Here is a 20,800-nt window from a genome sequence, read left to right as displayed (position 1 = left end):
TCAACCTTATTTTTGTCACCACATGACCATCCAGTTGTCCCAACATCATTTATTAAATAATCCATTTTTGTCTTACAGATTTGAAATGCTACCTTAATAATTTACTGGATTGCTAAGTGTATTTGGGACCATTTCTGGTCCACTGATCTGTCTGCCTACTTGGGAATCAATCCCTAGTCTAGTTTCCATTTCTGTTGAGATGACTTAATTACTTATTTTATGGAGGTAAAGTTTGCATATAGTAAGATGCACAGCATAATGAATTTTGCCTGTATATTACTTGTGCAATACCCAGATCAAAATATAGACCATTACCATCACCCAGAAAATTTACTCATGCCCTTTTCAAGTTAATATGTCCTTCTTGCCACCACCTTTCCCACCTTGATTAACCTCTATCACATTGATTTAGTTTGTGTTTAGGATTCTTTTTTTGTATTTATTGGCAGTTTTATGGTGTTCTTTTTATCCAAGAATATGGGAAAACTTAATCTTTTCATTTTTTTCAATTCCCTTTTTGAATTCCTAACAGCATTTTTAGGTTTTGCGCTATTCTTTCTTTCTTTTGCTGTTAGAAATTGCATCTTTTCTTCCATTTCAGCTACCTGGTTATATAAAAGAAAGCTGTTTTTTTTGCTTATTGACTAGTTATATTAAATAATTTGCTTTTTAGAAATTGTTACTATTTGTAATAATTCTGTAGTTTTTCTTTTCTTTCTTTTTTTTTTTTAAAGATTTTATTTATCTGAGAGAGACAGATCGTGATAGAGAGCGCAGGCAGAGTGGGAAGGGAGAAATAGGTTCCCTGCTGAGCAGGTAGCCAGAGATGGGGCTCTGTCCCAGGATGCTGGCTGGGATCATGACCTGAGCCAGAGGCACTCAACTGACTGAGCCACCCAGGCACCCCAAATTTTTTATTTTCAAGTATAAATCATACATCCTTTTTTTACTTACTCCAGTTTTTTATCTCCCCTCTCCCAACTTTTATACCCCTAGTGTTTTCTTTTATTGCATTGGTAGCAATGATTTTTAAAACATAGTTTTTCTCTACAATGTGTAAAATAAGGATCAAAATACCTGTACTTGCTGTATATTTAAAGGATATGAATAGTAATTGAAATTGAGGGATTATGAGAGTAATTAAAGCAATGTAAAGTTTTTCAACATTAATATAAGAAAACTTGAATTGTGGTTTTTAAAATGTCAAAAAGACAATGTAGTGATTATATGACAGTGAATGCAGAGTTGGTAATTAACTTTTTTGTCTATTATTTAATAATACAAATAGATTGTTTTCTATGTGCGTGGCACCCAGAGGCAATTTCTAGTAGTGTAACTTAGTCTGCTGGAAATTACCTCTGGGTGCTATGCACATAGAAAACAATCTATTATATAGATTCTTCTAGGTAATAGATTATATAACTTCTATATAGCTTGACCCTTTAGAAGTGAGCAGCAAGTGAGCGTGGACAGGAAGGATTTAAGCTTAGAAAAAGAATACTGGCAAAAATCTGCAAGTCTAGAGAGCATGAAGGTAGGGGAGGGAGTTGAGGGAGTGACTTTGATTTGGCTGTTGGGTTTGGGGTAGCTATATTGTGTGTGAAGATACTTGGCTGAAAGTCAGTAGGGATCTAATTGTTTAATGGATATTTCATAGTTTATTTTGTATCTTGCCACTTCTCCCCCACAAAATTCAGAGGTGGTTTACTCCTCCAGGACACACACACTGTTGAATAAGCTAGAAATAAAAAATCAAAACCAAGGGAAAACAAGAATCCAGAATATTCTAATAATGTTATAGCTGATAGGTATTTAGTACTTAACCATTTATCATGCACTATTTTGGGACTTTACCTGTGTTAAAGTGTTTCAGTTTTTAAGCTAAGATGCTTATACATCTTAGCAAGTATCAGCATGACAAGTTGGAAATCTGTAGGGCAGGTGCTGATGCTGCAGACTTGAATTTCCTCTTCCTCAGGGAAACCTCAGTTTTGCTCTTAAGATATTTCAGCTGATTGAATAAGAAGCACCCACATTATTGAGAACTGTCTCTTTCACTTAAAGTCAAATGAGTGTGGATGTTAACAACATCTGCAAAATACCTTCATAGCAACACTTAGATCTGTGTTTGATTGAATGATAGGCCCCTTACCCTGCCAAAGTGATACATAAAACTAGGTCAGTATAAAATAAGGAAAAGGGAAGGGACAAGGGTAATGAGGTGTGTGTGTGTGTGTGTGTGTGTGTGTGTGGTTTTGGTTTTGTTAGGAGTGCTTTCAGGAGTGGAATTAATCATAAAATCTTAACTGGTTAAGAAAGGTGGTGAAGTCAGGGTGGGTAGTAAGAAAGTTTATTGGGAATTGTTAGAGGTGAGTGGGATGGGATAAAGTAATGCTCTAGAAGTCTTGAATGTGTTGGTCAGAGTGGGATGCTTGAAGTAGAGATTTAACAGGTATGGTAGTTTCTTCTAGCAATGATAATACCCAGGATGGACTTGGAGTGGGCTGCTAAGGTGGAATTGAATGAAAAGTCTGTGGAAATGAGGAGGCCAGTGAATAAGAGAGGCTGAGCTGTCAAAGGGGTCAGTCATTGGTGAATACAAGCAAGTGGTAAGGAAATAAGGATACTTCACTGTGAACTAACTATTCGACAACATCCTCGGTCAGTGGGGAAGAATTGAAGGAGGGTAGATGATAATAAGGAACGGTAAAGGTAGTATAATCAGCTAAATTTGGCTATCACAAATTAGGAATTTCAGAAGGCCAGTGAAGGGCCTAGGAGGATTGAAAGATTGGGTAAAGTGGAGGATGTACTCAATACCGTGGCAGTAAGAATTTGGGGAAGATGACCAGGAAGAGTTGGACTTTTTCTGGAATGTGAGGTGTGATGGGGTTAGTCCTGATCATAGAAGTGGGCATTTGTTCTACTGTTGGAGGACTCCGGCAGTGTTTTTCAAATAGCCAGTGATGAATTCAGGAGGTTACTACTAATGTATTTTTAAATGAAATGAAACAGAATATCACAGTGAAATATCACAAGTAATAAAGTAAGAGACTAAGAATTTTTTAACAGCTTTGTTGAGATTTAAGTCACATACCGTTACAGTTCACCTGTTTGAAATATACAAGTTATTTTTTGTTTGTTCTCATGGAGTAGTGCTCCCATCACTACAGCCTACTTTTACAACATAGTTGTCACTCTAAAAATTCCATACCTATTAGCATCACTCTCCCCATTCCTATGCAACCCCCCACTTTTACCCAGCACCAAGCAACCACTTATCTTCTACTTTTTGTCTCTGTAGATTTATTTTAGGCATTGTATGTAAATATAATCATGTAACATATGGTCTTGTGGCTGGTTTATTTTACTTAGCACAATGTTTTCATGGTTCATCTTAGCATGTATCAGTACTTCATTCCTTTTTATGGCCTAGTAATACTCTATCCTACAGGGGCACCACATTTCATTTATCCACTCTTTAGTTGGTGGGCATTTAGCTGGCTTTAAGTCATGCTGTCATAGACATTCACGTACAAGTTTCTGTGTGACAGATTTTCAGTTCCTTTGGATATTTAACCACATTGGATGGAATTGCTGGTCGTATGGATAATTCCATATTTAACATTTTGAGGAACTGCCATACTGGCTTTTCAAAGTGGCTGCACCATTTTACATTACCACCAGCAAGGTACAAAGGTTTCAGTTTCTCTGCATCTTGTCAATGTCTGTGACTGTCTTTTGATATAGCCTTCCTAATGGATGGGAAGTGGTATTTCATTGTGTTTTTGATTTGCACTTCTCTGATGGCTAATGATGTTGATCATCTTTACATATGTTTATTGGTCATTTGTCTATCTTGGGAGAAATGTTTATTTAGATTCTATGCCTGTTTTTAAGTTGGGTTACCTTTTTATTATTAAGCTGGGTTTTTTAGGTAGTATAGGTACAATTCCTTCATCAGACATGTGATTTGCAGATATTTTCTCCTGTTTTCAGTTTCTTCATAGTATTGTTTCAAGCACAAAAGATTTAGTTTTAATGAAATCCAGTTTCTGTTTCTTTTGTTGTTGCTTGTGCTTTTGGTGTTTTATGTATGAAACCATCACCCAGCTCAAGGTTATGAAGAGAACTCTTGTGTTTTCTTCTAAAAGTTTTATAGTTTGAGCTCTTACATTTAGTCCTGTGATCTATTTTGAGTAAAATTTTTTGTGTATGGTGTGCAGAAGGGATTTGACTCCATTCTTTGGCATATGGACATGCAATGTCCTAGCACTATTTGTTGCAAATACTGTGCTTTCTTATCGAACTGTCTTATCATCTTTGTTTTAAAAAAAAATTTTTTTTCCTGGACTATCAGTTCTATTCTATTAATCTATAATATGCCAGTCATTATATCAGCCACCTGGCCTTGATTATTTTAGCTAAGAATGGTTTTTTTGAAATTTGTGTTTCAATTAAGTTGAGTATGCTTATATACAGATACACCTGGAGGTTGTCTATAATGTGTTATGATGTAAAATGCTTGGAAATCTCCGATTTGAGCTGTGTTGGTTCTCTATAACAGTTTATGCTCTTATGGCAAATGAATGGACTATATTCCCTCTCAAGGACTGAACCAGTAAGGCAGGTTAAAGGGCCTTTTTGTGTAGAATTCCTTTTACTGAATGACACATTTTTCTTTAGTAGATACTCTTTTGGGAGGTGTGTGGACCTGAATAAGGAAGGTTTAGAACAGCTGTGGGAATTTTTAATCAGAGATGAATCTAAGGAGTAGGAAATGAGGTATGGTTTGAAATTTCAAAGTTAGCAGACTTTTGTCCTGGGCCAGTTTTTCATGACTCTGTTGTTATTTTTTGTCTTTTTAAAGTTTTTGCTTATTTGAGAGAGAGAAAGAGAGTGAGAAGGAGCCACATGGTGCGGGGCCAGGGGGGCGAGGGGTGGGGGCATGACAGGTACAGAGTGGGAGGGGAAGCACACTCCCTGCTGAGCAGGGTGCCCAACTCCGGGCTGGATCCCAGGTCCCTGAGATCATGACCTGAACCAAAGGCAGACCTTTAACCAACTGAGCCACCCAGGTACCTTCTCAGTTAAAAAACAAACAAACAAACAAACAAAAACTTTTGAAAATGTTAAGCATGTCTGTATAGGGTAACTTTATTATTTTGATCCTTTGTAGATATTTTCATGTAGGCTTTTGTATTATTCAGTTTTTCATCATGTTGTCTTCGTCTTTTCTACCTGGATGTTTCTTATTAAGGCATTACATATGCAAAAACCTAGGGATAGTTTCTGGTTTAAGGATGATGTTACCTCCTTCCATGAAAGACTTGTGTTTGCTTTCAGTAGGAAGCTATCTAGTGGAACTAAATAGGATAATGAACTATCCTGTATCATCTTAATCCAGAGACTGAAATGTTTCAAAGATGGGCTCCACACTTTGCAAAGGCTAGCCTATTTTATGTTTTGTTTGCTTTTAGGATATGATTCTTTGGGGTCCTAACATAAAACCAGGGGTGTTATAAGTCCCCCCTCCAGTCCCCATTTCCCTACTCCCATACTGCATTGGGCCCTTACCTCCCATATTTAAGTTCTCCAGTCTTGTAGGTCTGTGAAGCTTTCTCAGTTACCTTATGGAATTGACAGATGTAACCTAGGAAAAATGGCCCCAGATGCTTGGCCCACCTCTGAGAATTTCCTTACTGTCTCAAATCTTAGCCTCCTTACCTTTTTTACTGCATTGTTAGCATTCTGAAACCTTCAAAGAGGTGTGGGGGGTTTTGTTTGTTTTTCTGATTTTACCTGGGGGAAGCAGGTATCCAGTTTTTCTTGTTCTCAGTAGGAGATTAGTCTGAATTACCTGGTTCACCAAAGTAATTTGTGAGCTTCATGAAGGTCTATATCTTAAGATTTCCAGTATATGTAGTTTTAGTTTTTTTCAAGGTGAGATTTTGGGTACTAGTGTTATTATATATGTATTATGTAGCCATATTATATGTATTACAGCAATTATTAGAAAAGGGAAAAACAAATGAAGTGGTGGGAGGGTGGGAGGTTGGGGTACCAGGTGGTGGGTATTATAGAGGGCACAGATTGCATGGAGCACTGGGTGTGGTGCAAAAATAATGAATACTGTTATGCTAAAAATAAATAAATTTAATTAATTAAAAAAAAAAGAAAAGGGAAAAACAGGATTAGAAAAGGGAGGAAGCAAATGGCAGAGAGAATGATATTTTTGCAAAGTTTGGGAGAGATAAAGCTAAGGAACATTTTCATGTCTATTAGGACTATCAAAGGACAGTTATGTGTAAAAGGAGCTGACATTTATCAGCATGAGATTGTTATAGTTATGTGGCTGTAGAATTGGAACAGGCACAGGGAAGTATCTGTTCCGTTATCTTAAGTAAAATTTTTAAATTTGTTCCACAAATTTGATTTTAATTTGTTCTAAGGCATTATGAAGGGTTTGACTTTGGGGCCAATGGTTATGCTTTGTAGCAGTATGTATCTGCAGCACAGCCTCTATTAAGGGATTAAGAAGAACTTACTTCTGTGAAATCCATTATTAATATAAGGTATAGGAAATCATATAGCTATTAATTTTAGTTAACTTACACTCTTCTTGAGTTCATTTATATTCTTGAACGTCCAACTCATTTCCTGTATTACTGAAATTTCTAAGTTATAAAATTTTCTGTTACTTTTCAGTTACTGTAATTGAACAATGAAAATGATATCTCTTTTGTAGTCACCTTTCTTCTGAGAAAATGAGAGACATTGGAGGTGTCCTGTCTGAGGTGATTTTATCAGCATTGTTTTGGTTGATATTTTAAACTTTCGGAAGGTGGGAAGTGTTTCTTAAACTGATTCCCTCCGTGCTCCACCTTCCTAATGTTTATGCAGTGTATGTGTTATAGGATGCTAATTTAAAATGTGAAAGTTTGTTACATTTGTCAATAGAATCTATTACTATATTTTGGTGCTTTACAGTTCATTCGGGCAGCCTTTTTTTTTCCCCTCATTCTCCCTCACCACCCCCAATCTACTTTAAGAATCTTCAGGGGTGCCTGAGTGGCTCAATTGGTTAAGCTTCTGTTTTTGGCTCAGGTCCATGATCTCAGGGTCCAAGATCAAGCCCTGTGTTGGGCTCCCTACTCAGTGGGGAGTCTGATTGTCCCTCTGCCCCTCCCTTGTTGATGCAAGTGCTCCATTTCTCTCTCTCCCTCTCAAATAAATAAAATCTTTAAAAAAATGTTCTAACATGCAAATTTAAAGAATCGTACAATAAGCACGCCAGACTACCATTTGGATATGGTTGTTAACATTTTGTAGTATTTGTAGTATTTGTTTATACAAATTTGTTTATACAATACGTATTTGTGTATGCACTTGACCCCTAAATGGTGCTGAAAGACCCGCGGATCCCCTTACCCAAGAATCCAACACTGCCACTGGATGCAATCAGCAAGAGGTTCTTTATTGTTACGCAGGCGCCTGCGGGTGGTCAGGGCGCGCCTGCGGGTGGTCAGCAGCTCCTGCTAGCTGAGCACACTGGAGTGAGGCAGGGTCTTTTATAGGAAGGTACAAACAAGTTTTGGGTGGGGCGCAACTGATTGGTTAACAGTTTGAACTTTTGGGACGCCTGGGTGGCTCAGTTGGTTAAGCAGCTGCCTTCGGCTCAGGTCATGATCCCAGCGTCTTGGGATCGAGTCCCACATCGGGCTCCTTGCTCCGCAGGGAGCCTGCTTCTCCCTCTGCCTCTGCCTGCCATTCTGTCTGCCTGTGCTTGCTCTCTCTCTCTCTCTCTCTGATAAATAAAATCTTTAAAAAAAAAAAAATTTAAAAAAAAATGAACTTTTGAAAAAGGCAAACTTGGAGTTTGCTGATTGGCTCTAAGGACCCGCGCGCGGGAGGAGAGAGGCAGGGAGGGGGAACAAGAAGGGGGAAGGTAGGAATGCCATCATGGCGTCTTCTATTATTTCTATAAGCCAAGCAGTTACAGAAGGGCAAAAGAGCAATTAATAAGCAATTAATAACCTAATTTACGCCTAAAAGCCAGCGGTTCACAGAAAAGCAAACCAGCGGTTAGTTATCCTATCTGTCTTCTAGGGGAGGGGTCTTTCATTGCCATGCATCTCTAAAAATTAAACACATTTTCCTACAGATGTCATTCTTTTAAAATGGAGCTGTAAGTTTTAGTCTATATTCGGGTTTCTTCAGTTGTCCATTTGCAGATGGTTTTCTCAAACTCTAGGGTTCAATCAGAGTTCATGCATAATATTTGTTATTGCTTTAGACACTTAATATGCCTCCCCATCTGTGGAATATATGTTCCAGGACCCCCAGTGGATGCCTGAAACTGCAGGTACCAAACCCTGTTTTGTTTTTTTTTTTCAATATATGTATTTTTATAATAGCGTTTAATTTCTAAATTAGGCAGAATAAGAGATTAATAAGGATATGTTGATCATAATTATATAAAAGCTATGTGAATGTGGTCTATAAATATCTTATTGTACTATACTTCTTCTACCTTTTTTGTGATGATATAAGGTAATAAAATGCTTAAGTGATGAGACAAGTGAGATGAATGACATAGGTATTGTGAATAGCATTAGGCTAGTATTGACATGATGATGGTAGATGAGAAGGAGCTTCATCTGCTTTGTGGAAAGATAAGGGGAGATTGCTGTACTACAAGTCTTCCTACCTCCACTCCCCTTCCCCCTACCACCAATATTGCCTTCTTTTTTTTTTTTTTAAGATTTTTATTTATTTATTTGACAGACAGAGATCACAAGTAGGCAGAGAGGCAGTCAGAGAGAGAGAGGGGGAAGCAGGTTCCCCGCTGAGCAGAGAGCCAGATATGGGGCTCGATCCCAGGACCCTGGGATCATGACCTAAGCCGAAGGCAGAGGCCCTAACCCACTGAGCCACCCAGGTGCCCCCCAATATTGCCTTCTTAAGATAAGACCAGTTGTCTGGCAGAACTTTCCACATTCTGGATTTGTATGATTGTTTCCTTGTGGTATTTAACTTGTATCTGCACCTACTGTGTTTCCTAAAAATAGAAAGTTTGGTCTAGAGGCTGGATTATATTTAGGTTTTTTGGCTTAGATGCTCCTGTGTACATTATATTCATTCATAACTCAAGACATATAACACCAGGTTGTCTGCCCAAATTATAGTCATTTGGTTAGGTGGTATTCATTAGATCTATCCATTATAAAGATGGGATTTTTTCCCCTCCTTCTTTGTAATTAGCACCTGATCAGTGAGGCAATGATTTGGTTCCCTGAGAATATTCTGTTTCCCAGCAGCCTTTGCCTAATGTTTCTTAGCCTTTATTGATGAGTCTTGTCTAAACTAGTTATTTCACTTGAGCTCACGAAATGTTCTTTTCTAACCCTGTCATCCTTCAGGATATATTAGCCAACTATCGACCATTAAAAAGACCTTTCTCTTGTCAAGTAGGATTGAACTAGAGTTTTTCCTGAAAAGGTGAGGAAATGCTTATTTTCTTTTGATAATCAACTTTTTAACTCTGAAAACTGAAATTCTGAAACTCTGAACGTGATGTCTACTCTGAACTAGATGTTTTGAAAGAGAGAGAAGAGAGAAAGAAAGTTGTCTGCCACCACTGGAGATGACTGCTAACTAGTCATCTTTCTTTCTCTCTTCTCTCTCTTTCAGTATGACAGAAATCTGCAGCGTTTTTTTACTGTTTTTATAATCATTCCAGTCATTATTCCTTTTTTTTTTTTAAATTAAAATTCCATTAGCCATCACTAGTTTCAGATGTGGTATTAAGTAATTCATCAATTGCATATAACACCCAGTGTTCATCACATCACATGCCCTCGTTAATGTCCCATTACCCAATTACCCCATTCCCCCCACCCCCTGCACCTCCCCTCCAGCAACCCTCAATTTGTTTTCTATAATTAAGAATCTCTCATGGTTTGTTCTCCCTTTCTGATGACTTCCCATTCAGTTTTCCGTCCCTTCCCTCTGCTGTTTCTTATATTTCACATATGAGTGAAACCATATGATAATTGCCTTTCTCTGATTGACTTACTTCACTCATCATACTCTCCAGCACCCATGTTAGTGTAAATGGTGATATTTCATTCTTTTTGATAGCTGAGTAATATTGCATTGTATATTTCTACCTCATCTTTATCCATTCATCTGGTGGTGGAAATCTGGGCTTTTTCCAGAGTTTGTCTATTGTGGACATTGCTGCTATGAACATTGGGGTGCAGGTGCCCTTTCAGATCAGTACATTTGTATCTTTGGAGTAAGTAGTAGTGCAGTTTCTGGGTCAAAGGGTAGCTCTGTTTTTAACTTCTTGAGGAACCTCCATACTGTTTTCCAGAGTGGCTGTACCAGCTTGCATTCCCACCAACAGTGTAAGAGGGTTCCCCTTTCTCCACATCTTCACCATTTGTTGTTTCTTCTCTTGTTAATTTTAGACATTGCGACTGGTGTGAGGTAATATCTCCTTATGGTTTTGTTGTATTTCCCTGATGTCTAGTGATGTGGATCATTTTTTTCATGTGTCTGTTGGTCATTTGAATGTCTTCTTTGCAGAAATGTCTGTTCATGTCCTTTGCCCATTTCTTGACTGGATTATTTGTTTTGGGGATATTGAGTTTGATAAATTCTTTATAGATCTTGGATACTAGCCCTTTATCTGATATGTCATTTGCAAATATCTTCTCCCATTCTGTAGATTGCCTTTTAGTTTTATTTTCTGTTTCCTTTGCTGTGTTAAAGCTTTTTACCTTGATGAATTCCTTAATAGTCCATTTTTGCTTTTGTTTCCCTTGCCTTTGGAGGTATGTCTAACAAGAAGTTACTGCAGCCAAGGTCAAAGAGGTTGCTGTCTGTGTTCTTCTTAAATCTAGAGGTGACTTTAGGTCTAAAATGAGTCTCTTGTAAACAGCATCTATGGCTGTGTCTTGCTTTTTTTTTTTAATGCAATCTGATACCCTGTGTATTTTGATTGGAGCATTTAGCCCATTTACATTCAAGTAACTATTGAAAGATATGAATTTAGTGCCATTGTATTACCTCTAAAGTCCCTGTTTTTGTAGATTGCCTCTGTTTCTTTCTGGTCTGTTACTTTTGGGCTCTCTTTGCTTACAGGATTCCCTTTAATGTTTCTTACAGGCTGGTTTAATGATCACAAATTCTTTTTATTTCTGTTTGTCCTGGACACCCTTTATCTCTCCTTCCATTCTGAATGACAGCCTGGCTGGATATTCTTGGCTGCATGTTTTCTCATTTAGTACTCTGAATATATCATGCCAGCCTTTTCTGGTCTGCCAGGTCTTTGGATAGGTCTGCTTGCCAGTGTAATGTTCCTACCCCTGTAGGTTAAGGACTTCTTATCTTGAGCTGCTTTTAGGATTTTCTCTTTATCTCTGAAATTTGCAGGCTTCACTGTTGTATGCTAGTGTGTTGATCTAGTTTTACTGATTTTGGGTTGGGGGGGTGCATTCTCTGCCTGCTAGACTTGAATGTCTGTTTTCTTTGCCACATTAGGGAAGTTCTCAGCTATGATTTGCTCAAATATACCTTCTGCTCCTCTCTCTCTCTTCTTCCTCTAGGACCCTAATAATTCTAATACTGTCTTGCTTTGTGGTGTCACTGATTTCTCAAAGCCTCCTCTCATGATCCATTCGTTTTTCTCTCTTTTCCTTAGCTTCCTTCCTCTCATCTTGTTTTCTGTGTCAGCTCTTCTGCCTCATTTACCCTAGAGGTTAGAGCATTCATTTTAGACTGCATCTCAGTTAAAACATTTTTTATTTTGGCCTGATTAGATTTTATTTTTGCACTGAGATTCTCTAGTGTCTTTAATGTTTTTTCCAAGCCCAGCTAGTAACTTTATATTCAGTATCCTGAATTCCAGCTCTGACATTTTGCTGACATCCATATAGATTAGGCCTGTGACAGTATTACACCAGTTTTTTCCTTTGTTGTAAATTCATCCTTCTAGTTATTTTGCTTAGAGGAGAATGGGTGAACAAGAGAACAAAATAAAAAATATTAACCATGACCCAAGCAAAATGCACACTAGACAAATCCAAAGAGGTTGGAAACTAAAAAAAAAAAAGAGAGAGACAGAGACAGAGAAAAGAGGAGGGAGGAAAGAATATAATCTTCCCAAGTGGACAAAACAGGGTGATCCACTTGGTCTTAGCTGTTTTTTGGTCTGTTTGTTAGAAGACATTATATCCCAAAATTGTAAAAGAAGCAAAACTTGAATATGTACAAAAATAAAGTTGAATATAGTGAAAAGTAAAAAATGAAGAATATATTTACAAAGTATAAATGTAAAAATAAAGGTTAAAAAAGACTTAAAAATAGAAACTTAAAAAGACTTAAAATAAGAAACTCATTGAAAAGGGAAAAATGAAAAAAAGAAAAGGAAAATTTGAAACTGAAATATAAAAGAATCATGAGAAAAAACAATCTCAAATTCTATATACTGTTTTCCCCGATGCTGGAGTTTTGCATTTCTGTGTGCTTAGTAAACTTAGTGTTTTCCTGATTTTTCCAGCTGGGCTTCTGGGGGAGGGTGCTACTGTACTGATTCTCTGATGTCTTTGCCTGGGCAGAGTTGCACTGCCCCTTGCCTGGGACTGGGCTCAGTGTAAGCTGCTTGGGGTGATTCTTTGTGGCTTTTTGTTCCCTGAAGGTTTTCCACAGCTATATCACTTTCCAGTAGCCAGCTTATGGAGTTTCCCCCTCCCACACACACACCATTTATATTCTGATATATCCCCTCAGATTCACTTCTCCACACCCCCTACCTTGCAAAAAGTGGTCGGTTTTCTATTTGTGGAATTTCAGCAATTCTTTTTTTATATCTCAGATTGAATTTATAGGTGCTCATAATGATTTGATAGTTACATAGTTAAATTCAAGGGACCAGATGAAATAAAGTCCCCTACTTTAATGCCATCTTGCCTCCTTCCCCTCACTATTCCTTTTTTAGTAGGCTTTTTTAGAAATTCTGGCTTTTCAGAAAAAATGAGAACATATTACCTAGATTTCCCTTATACCCTCACCCAGATTCTCTTACTATCAGCAGTTTCCTATATTAGTATTGTACATTTATGACAGTTAGTAGACTAATATCAATACATGCTTTTTTTAAAAGATTGTATTTGAGAAAGAGAGAGAGAGTGTGTGTGCACACGAGTGGAGGGGAGGGGCAGAGGGAGAGGGAGAAGCAGGCTCCCCACTGAGCAGTGACCCCCAAGCTGGGCTTAATCCCAGGACTGACCCACCCAGGCACCCCAATACATTATTATTAACCAAAGTACATAGTTTATTCAGTTTTCCATAGTTTTTACCTAATGTCCTTTTTCTGTTATTTTCTGTTACAGGTATCCTATCCAGGATACCACATTATATTTAGTTGGTCTGTTTCCTTAGAAGCTTCTTGTCATTGAGTTCTCAGACATTCCTTCATTGTTTTTGATGACCTTGACAGTTTTGAGGAGCACTGGTCAGGTATTTTGTAGGATTCCCCTTTGTTGGAATTTGTCTGAAGTTTTTCTAAGTTTTAGACTGGGATTATGAGTTTAGAGGAGACAGATCATAGAGGTAAAGTGCCATTTTCATCACATCATATCAGAGGTACATGTTGTTAACATAGTTTACAGCTACTGATGTTGACCTTGATCACTGGTTGAAATAGTGTTTGTCAGATTTCTCCACTATAAAGTGACTCCCTTTCTACTCCCCATTGTACTGTTCGGCAGAAGTCACTGTGTGCAAGAAGTTAATATGTGCAGCCACACTCAAAGAGTGAGGAGTTATGTTTGTCTCCTTAAGAGTACAGTGCATAAATTAGTGGGATCTTTCTTTTTTTTTTTTTTTTTTAAAGATTTTATTTATTTGACAGACAGAGATCACAAGTAGACAGAGAGGCAGGCAGAGAGAGAGAGAGGGAAGCAGGCTCCCTGCTGAGCAGAGAGCCAGATATGGGACCCGATCCCAGGACCCTGGGACTATGACCCGAGCTGAAGGCAGCGGCTTAACCCACCGAGCCACCCAGGCGCCCTTAGTGGGATCTTTCTGCAGAGAGTTTTAACTCTTCTCCCATTTACTAATTCAGTAATTTGTATCTTCTCCCATTTATTAATTCAGTAATTTGTATCAGTTATAAGTTCATGATTATTTTATACTTTGAGTTATAACCCAGCTCTACTTTATTTTCTTGCTCAAATAATTCCAGCTTTGGCCAATGAGAGGTCTTCCAGTTGGTACCTATGCTCCTTTAACATACCTCTATCAAAGCAGGTAATTTTTTTCTTTCTTTCTTTAATTTTTTTTTTTTTAAGGATTTCCTTACTTTCTGTGACTACAAAGTGTTTCCAGCCTATCTTACATATTTTCTGCCCCACTTTTAGAATCAACCACTTTTCCAAGGAACTCTATTTCCTTATATTGGAGAATGGTATTAGAGAATTAGAAACCAAGATCTAGGTACTAGGTGTGCTTATTGCCTCTGGGATGTGGCTTTTCTTAGTCACTCTCAGCAGACAGAGCTAAGAAATGAATGTGTGTATGTATTAATAACACACATACATTTGTGTTTATACACATATCTATAAATATTTTATATAACCATCTGTGTCTATATTAAGCTAAACATGAGTGCTTACTGTCTTCAGTTCTAATCCATTACCACATGGATCTTTCTGGCATTCTCTCCTTAGTGATAGTAATTTCCTCTAACAGTGAGAAACCTGCCTCCTACCATACAGGATCCATTTACTTGTTTAATTCCAGCATGTGTATGTTTAGAGCAGTATTATAATTAACTTATGTATGCCCAAAAGGAAACAACTTTATCAACTAGGAGTTTTTTGTGTGTGAATTCTTTAGGAATTACTACATATGTAATCACATTGACAAACAAGAACAGCTTTATTTTTTTGTTTTACAATATATATACTTCTTATTTTCTTTTGTTGTTTTACTTCAGTAGTCACAAATTTTTGTATGATACTAAATACGCGTGACGAGAGGGGACATCCTTGACTTGTTCCCAAACCTAGAGGGAAAGTATCCAGTTTCTTACCATTGAATTTATGTTAATTATAGGGTTTTGTTTTGCTAGAGAATTTCTTTATCAAATTGAGGAGAATGGTTGCTAGTCCTAATTTTCTGAGAGTTTTTATCATGAATGGGTGTTAGATTTTGTCAATTGAGGAAAAAAAAGATTTTGTCAAATGGCTTTTCCTCTTCCAGTGATATGACTTTTTTTCTTTAGCCTGTGAATGTGGTTGGTTACATTAGATTTTAGGACCAACTTTGCATACCTGGAATAAATACCCTTTGGTTGTGGTATAGAATTCTTTTTATGTATTTTTGGATTTTGTTGCTGATATTTTGTTGAGGATTTTTGTATCTATGTTCGTAAGAGATACTGTTCTGTAATTTTCTTTTTCTGTATTGTCTTTATCTGATTTTGGTATTAGGATAATGCCGTAGTCATTGAGTTAGAGGATATTTCTTTTGCTTCTATTTCTGGAAGAGATTGTGGAGAATTCATAATTAATGTCATTTTTTTCCCGTAAATATTTGGTAGATTTCATCAGTGAAACAGCTGGACTTGGTGCTGACAGTTTGGAAAGGTTAATATTGATTCAGTTTCTTTAATTGATAAAGTCATGTTCTGATTATCTGTTTCTGTTTGTGTGAACTTTGTTAGATTTTATCTTTCACAGAATTGGCCTATTATTTCATCTCAGTTAACACATTTGTGAGTATAGAATTTTTCATAATATTCTTTTACTGTTCTTCTAATGTACTTGTAATCGGTAGTGTTGACCCCCTTTCACATTTTATATTAGTAATTTGTGTCTCTCCCTCTTTTTTTCTTTTTTTCTTAGTCTGGCTAGGAGTTTATCAATTTTATTTATATTTTCAAAAAACAGCTTTTGTTTTTGTTGTTTTATTTTTCTGTTTTCAGTTCCGTTGATTTCTGCTCTGTTCCCCCACCCCCTTTTGCTTGTTTCATGTGTCTTTATTCTTTTTCATACTCACATGGCTCTAGATTTGGCCAGTGGGAATTTCTTTAAGTGATGGCTCTATCATTTTCATCTGACCTTGTTGGTCATTGAGTACTTCCTGGCAGAACAAGATGTCTGTGTTTCGAGTTGTACTTACCCTGCTTCAGCCTGGAACACTCCATTTTTTAGGAAATTAGTTTTAGTCTGAGTTTTGCATAATTATTCATTTCTTTCACTTAGACTTGGAACAGATTTGCCACAAAGGATTATGCTTTTTGCTTTTCTTCAGCTGTCTGCAGAGCAACAGAGATATCCTGTCCATGCTTTTATTTTTTACATCCTTCCTTATTTCAAAAACAGAATGTTTTCTTGTTCAGTATGTGTAGGCATAAAGGTATTCAAATATACTCAGATTCTTGTATTAAGTCCCTGAAGCTGACTTGAACTTTAGCAGTTTGCGCTTGTGCTGAGTTAAAAGATAATTGCATACCACATTGCATACCTTTTTAAGAAGTTAGAAAATTGAGTATGCAGTGTTCTGAATTATTCCATTTGGCTTTTTTGCATCTCTAAAATTATTTCATCATTTATATTTAAAGTGTTTGAGCTTTAAGGGTTTTGGTTTTGTTTTTTGTTTCTTGTTTTTTGAACAAATACTATCTGCTAGCACTTAACAATTAACACATTTAGTCTTTCTGACAATCTCCATTACTCTACTCTATCCTGCACTTTATAGATGGGAAAACTCAGGCAGTGAAGTTAATTGCTCAGGGTGGTGGAGCCAGAATCTGAATCCAGATAATCTGCTCCAGAGTCTGAGCTTTAATCACTGCTATGTGTGGCCTCTCCTGTGATGGTTAAGTGGAAGTGTTGTATGTGGTTTTGCATCAAGTTCTGCCCTTTCTTTCTTCTTAATTATGGTGCAGTGGGCAACACCATATTCCTGTAACGCTTTGGTGTGGCATTGTGGGCATTAGTTATTTAAGCAATAGAATTTTGAGATCCCTAATTGGAAGAATTCAGAGCCTTGTATTTCATTGTTTTGCTCTATTGGCCTTTGCTGCAATTCTTTTTGTCAAGAGATAAATATTTTCTTGAACAGTGATGATCTCCAAAAAGATCTCCTTAATAAAAACATTCAGTAAACCAAGTTAGAGTGTGAATTTTGAAGTGTGATGATATAAAAGGAGAGTAAGTGAAAAGACTTCATATAAGGTACAAAGAGAGCTGAATAGTTGTAACAAGTTTACTGGTGTACATAGTTCTGCTGGTACTGTATAGGGAGTATTTTTATTTTAAGAGAATATTTTGCTGGAAATTCAAGATTCTTAGCATTCTAATTTCAGTGCTTTGGTATGTTAACATGGGATTTATGCATCCTATTTCCTGGTGTAATTTTCTCTTCTCTGCCTCCCTTTGGTTATTAAGGCCTGCTGATAATTCTTTAAAGTTAGGGAACATTTCTTTTGAAAAGAATGTTATCTAGTGCTAATGAGAGGAAGAGAAAAATAGATTTTGCTCTAAAAGAAATGTGTCCTTAGTGAAGCAAGAAGTTTTGTAAGAGATTTGCAGTGTTGGTCTCCGTATCTCAGTCTTCTAAGGTTTGTTAACATCTCTGAACTTTAACAGTAGAAAATATAGGAAGGGGTTTCAAGGGTTCCATGAAGTCAGACTGTTTTTATAGCAATACTTAGTTGTTATTTGCTCTTTCTGTGCTTGTTCTCAAGTTTTCCAGAGGCCACATTACCTGACCTGTGATGTGGCAACAGAGCTCAGAAGGACATAAGAGAATCCAGCTGTCTGAAATTAAGCCAACAGGGAAAGGAATATGTAAAAATGTAAAACAATGGCACTCTTCTCAAAAGTGTTTTTAAAGAAGTATTTTCTACCAAAATACTAGTTACAGTAACATGTAATAGGTTTGTTATTATTGTATTTTTTTTTTAAGATTTTATTCATTTATTTGACAGAGATCACAAGCAGGCATAGAGGCAGGCAGAGAGAGAGAGAAGAGGAAGCAGGCTTCCCACTGAGCAGAGTGCCCGATGCGGGACTTGATCCCAGGACCCTGAGATCATGACCCGAGCCAAAGGCAGCAGCTTAACCCACTGAGCCACCCAGGTGCCCTGTTATTATTGTATTTTAAATATAACTGAAGTTTTAAACATTCAGTTTTTAATGTCTAACATAGTAGATAGATATTGATAGATATAATCAGTGTAAATTATAAGTAAAAGTTCTTTGGGATCCTCAATAATTTTAAAGAGTATATGGGAGGGGCACCTGGGTGGCTCTGTCATTATGCATCTGCCTTCGGCGCAGGGTCATGATCTCACGGTCCTGGGATCAAGCCGCGCTTGATCCCTTGATCCCTGCTTGGCCGGAGGCCTGCTTCTCCCTCTTCCACTCCTTCTGCTTATGTTCCCTCTCTCATTGTGTCCATCTCTGTCAAATAAATAAATGAATAAAACTTTTTTTTTTTAAAGAATATATGGGATCCTGAGACCCAGAAATTTAGAGTGGCTGCATTATAGGATATTAAGAAATTATTTGTTCATATCACTGCTTATCTTATTAGAAATATCTTAAGAAGCTGCCAGCATTCACAAGAACAGATTTAAATTTTCCAGAATCCAGAATTTTAATTTTCACTTGAACGTTTGAATTTTATCCTTAGGGTAAATTTTGTCATTTGTTTCCCTTGACCTAATAGGCTTACTTTGTTCATTTTCAAGAAAATATCTTCTAGATACCCTACTCCAGATTAATAGTTTGTGTATCATTCATTCTTTCAAGTTAAAATGGTATTCCATGAAAAAGTAGCTCACAACTCTATTAGTTGCACAGGTGCCTTACCTTTGAGACACCATTATTTTTCAGTATACAGTTGCAGTGCTAATGTGAGTTTCCCATTTTATCATACAGATTATTTTAATATTTCTTTTTTATACTACCTTAAAATTTGACAATATAACAACCATGTGAAATCTGAAATTATATAAATAATTTTTTCATGTTCAATTATATTAAAATCCATTGGTATGTCTTGCATTTAAATGAATCCTATGCCAGTGCATTGATCATTTGGAAAATATCTGCATATCTTCTGAATGTTGAAATATTTCATTATATCATTATTGACATAGTATCCTATGAGGACTCACGGGGCCATCACCAGAAACCCTGTCTGGGTCAAGTACTTGAAGGCCAAGATTTATACAGTTAATTTCTGAGAAAAAAATTACCAAAATTGATATCTGAAGCCAGACTGGTTAGTTTAAGAAAAGAGAGTCCCCAAGTTACCAATACCTAGAGTAAGAAAGGAATGTGGCAACATATCCTGCAGATGAAGGGAAATTTATAGACAAGTATATACTAATAACTAAACAACTTAGATGGCATGGAAAAACTCTTTTTAAAGATATGCATTACTCAGATTGACACCACAAGAAAGCTTTGTATTAGGAAAGTTGATTTTGTTATGAAAAAGTTTAGCATAGGCTCTTTGGCACCACAAGGGAATGACCAGTAATGTGATTCGTCCACTGCTTCTAAAGCTATGATTACCACATTTTTTTAGTCTTGAAATATTTTTATGTTGTTACAAATAAGTGAGGATTTCAAAGGCATTTTCTTTATATGGGCTATAGCTCTCAAAGTTTACCTTATTAAAACTAAAATTAAGAACTTTAAGAAATACTTACCAGTTTTTGTAAAATAATAAGCCAATTACAAGTTAACATGGATAACTTTTTTTCTTAACATGAACAACTTTTTTTTGTGAAAAGTAGCTTTTCACAAAAAAAAGTAATATCTGTTACGAAATAACAGATCTCTTAGGCTCTGGAAAGTTCTTGTACATTTGTGAATGAGAATGAAAAAGGCAAATGGTATGTATTTCTGGATTGACATTTTGTTTTTCAGTACTTTAAAGTTGTAGTTTCCTTGTCTGAAGTCTGGTTATTTTTATCCTTGTTTCTGAATGAGTTCTGGAAATTGTTCATCTTTGTAGCTCCCTGGCAGTTGTCCTGTTCCTCAGTCCTGGGGAATTTTGCCTTACTTTGTGTACATTAGTATTCAGCCAAAGGTACAAGAGGACCCTGTGCTGATTTCTGGAGCTCTTTCTCTGAGCAGCTCTCTTCTCTCTCTCCTCTGCCCTCAAGATTCCAGACACCTTTGTCTTCCTGATACAGCTTCTCAACTCTTCCGAAGCTGCCATGCTGTTATGTGTGGCAGTGTTCTCCACAGTGGTCTGGAGAGGGCCCCCAGGCAGAACTGCAGGGCAGTTACAGAGTTTACCTACTTTGTTTTCCTTTTTTCAGAGGTAGCAGACCTAATCTCTCTGTTGTCCAGTGTCTGATAACAGTGTTGTATTGTTGTCCAGTGAGTGTTTTCTCCGCTTTCTAGTTACTGAAAGAGGGTAAATCTGATCCTTGTCCTCCAACATGCCAGACAGAAAAATCAGCTTTATTAATTTTTATTTTTAGAGATGCTACAAGAACTATTCTTTTGAAGGAACTGAACCATATTTAATATACAATGGATAACATGGACAATGATTTTTTGTGTTTTTTTGTGTGTGGTGGGTTTTTTTTGTTATTGTTTTTACTTTAGGAAAATCTTAATGTCTGGATTAGGGTTAAAACATATTACAGGTCCACCTTCCCCCATCTGAAAGTAGAGCATTCCTGTGACACCTTTGTACACTAAAATGGCATAAAGCAAAGAAGCAGTTACCATTAATATGTTTTAAAAGTTTCTGA

At 36.9% G+C, this 20,800-nt stretch overlaps 1 protein-coding gene across 10 annotated transcripts in view; it reads left to right on the top strand.

The window, feature by feature from the left end:
- The window catches only part of MAPK8 (mitogen-activated protein kinase 8), a 102,314-nt gene that overhangs the window by 8,057 nt on the left and 73,457 nt on the right, over positions 1-20,800 (top strand). For 3 of the 10 annotated variants that reach the window (XM_059169661.1, XM_059169662.1, XM_059169660.1), the window contains 2 exons: positions 8,297-8,365; positions 9,423-9,501. The exons of the other annotated variants lie outside the window; for them this stretch is intronic. The gene's annotated coding sequence lies outside the window, so the exon portion shown is untranslated. The remainder of the gene's footprint in view (positions 1-8,296; positions 8,366-9,422; positions 9,502-20,800) is intronic. 10 annotated transcript variants of the gene reach the window in all.

The sequence above is a fragment of the Mustela lutreola genome, chromosome 4 (genome assembly GCF_030435805.1).
Source record: "Mustela lutreola isolate mMusLut2 chromosome 4, mMusLut2.pri, whole genome shotgun sequence".
Classification (NCBI taxonomy): domain Eukaryota; kingdom Metazoa; phylum Chordata; class Mammalia; order Carnivora; family Mustelidae; genus Mustela; species Mustela lutreola.
This window is presented reverse-complemented; position numbering and strand designations above follow the sequence as displayed.